We start from the raw sequence: 2546 nt of genomic DNA on the forward strand, positions 1-2546 counted from the left end.
ATGACAAATACATCTATTTTGGAGAGGGGGCTGACCAACTGTGCGGAAGAATGATTGCTGAATTGTCATTTGATTCTGAGCGCTTTGAAGTATTGGCGCCACATTTTCCACCTGCTTTGATAGCTAAAATGACGATCGATTTCCGAAATGAAATTAAAAGGGGCTACAGCAACTATCCGCGTGGAGTACAATCCGCTTTTCCTTTTTTTCTATTGCGTCACTCATCCACCACGAGAGTTATCTTCGCCCACGCTATAATATTCACGCCCAATATTTAAAGCAGGAGTGTTTTCCGCAAATTCGCTTCTTGACGATAAGATCGGAGCAACTGTTATTGCAATCGTACGTCGCCAGCGTCTGGACTCAATGCGGCCGGAATTCCTACGGACCAACATGGCTACAGCGTTTCGAAACATCTCCAAAGATATACAGCTGAATAATACTAGGCCAGACGCCAACAGTGCTACAATCGAACATCAATATGAATGGCGCTCATGGTCATGGAATGATGGTAAGCTTGTCCACGCCGTCCCAATGGGTTGAAAATTTCCAGCTCGAGCAAATGTTAAAACTATGTGGAACCTCTGGATTTTTGATGATCATAATGCCAAGATTCGCCCTTTATAGATTGCTCAGTAAGCAACAGGAACTACGTGCCAACGCTTTCCACATCCACTCGCCATCTCCAAAATTGCAGACCCTGTATCTGAATTACGATCACCCTCCACTCAGTTTGGTTAAGATACGTTCGAGACGACGTGAGATAATACCCCGTGACATGTAGCGAGCGTTTGACATTTGAATAAAAGCTCAAACTTCGCCTGAAGCTTATTAAAAGAAATGTTTTAATGCTTTTTTATTAAGCTTCAGGCGAAGTTTGAGCTTTAATTCGAATATAACGGAAAGTGCCAATTGAGTGCGTGGGATCAGTTTTGTGCGCGGTTCGTTGTCACTGCCAATCATAACGTTGCATTGACCGACATCGAGATCTGATTGGCTACTGCTCCAGTAGTCAATTTAGTACACGAGTTTATATAAAGTTTTACAATCATAAATACTTTTTCACAGGTATTAAATGTGAGCCCTTCATTGGTCTCGCGGTAGGAGATATATCAACACGGTTCATCACCATGGTAGTTCGACGGGGGAGGGGCTACACGAAGGAGGACGTACTAGAGGCACTAGACAGGGCCTACGAGGGCGAGAAGTTCGTGGCCGTAGCGAGGACGTCCTCTGTTGCCCTGCGCACGCTTTTCAAGAAGTCTAAGGAGCTGCAGACTACGGGGGAGATAGCGGAAAAGCGCCGAGGATCCAAGCCAGCGTTATCTGTGAAGCAGAAGACGACCTCGTCGCATGGATCGCGGCAATGCAGCGTGAGGGTTTCCCTGTTGGCGCAGCTCGAGTCTTAGAGCGAGCCAACAAGATCAATGAAATGCTCCATGGAGCTACTACCCGCGGTAGAGCACCGTACCAACCGCTTACTAAGGGCTGGTACAGACGGTTTAAAGACCGCCACCCTGAACTGGCGCCTAGAACGGCGCAGAAAATTGCACATGTGTGGAACATGGTGGGCGACGAGGATATTCTCGGCTTCTTCCACGCCGTGTGCAAGCGCGTGATTGAACTACGATTGTATGCTGACAGAGTATACAACATGGATGAGACTTCCTTTATGCCGAAGGGAACATCGAGCAGAGTTCTTCCACTCAAGGGGTCTCCCAATGTCTGGAGTAAAGAGACAAGGCCCTACTTCTACATGACGGTCGTTGCTGCCATCAATGCAGCCGGGGGAGCGATACCTCCTCTCATTATTCTTCCGGGAAAACGCCTTTACTAGGCAGATCAGCATACTATTTCTATCAAGGGTGCGCGAGTGACGGGTGCGCCCAAGGGATTTAGTAATGGAGGAATATTTCGCCTCTGGCTGACCATGTTTGTTGACCAAGTAAAGTCAAGTGGTGTTCGGTTTCCTGTTCTGCTAGTGCTGGACAATAGCTCGACTCACCGCGACCTCGGTAAGTACTACGAATGTTTAAATTATTTTATATCTAATTTCTATCTCTTTGGACGGGTATTTACTTTTAAAGATTCAATTACCGAGGCATACGACATGGGAGTCTGGATGCTTACCCTTCCTCCAAACGCTACACATTTGTACCAGCCTCTCGATGTAGCCGTCTTCAAGCCTTTCGAAAGCGCAGTGGTCGATGCTTTGCAGCTAAAACTGCTAAATACAGCCGATATGGTGCTGTCAAAAAGGACGGCTATTGGGATCGCGTGCTCGGCCTACAAAACGGCCATTATCGAGCGATCCACGAATGCTGTGAGTGGTTTCAGGTGCACTGGGCTGTACCCACCGTCGATTGTGAACATGACAAAACGCTTAAAGCTTCATACGGACGGCGGGGCCAAGGGAAATATCGGTACTGAGGTTTGGATCAAGAGGAAACGGGAGGAAGTTCGTGCGGAGGCTAGTTGTGATGGCCTGGTCGTTCCTCCTGCAGGAAAGCCTAGTAAAAAGGCTAGGATCACTGTTGACATTGAGG

Source organism: Phytophthora parasitica (assembly GCF_000247585.1).
Source record: "Phytophthora parasitica INRA-310 unplaced genomic scaffold supercont2.13, whole genome shotgun sequence".
Taxonomy (NCBI): domain Eukaryota; phylum Oomycota; class Peronosporomycetes; order Peronosporales; family Peronosporaceae; genus Phytophthora; species Phytophthora nicotianae.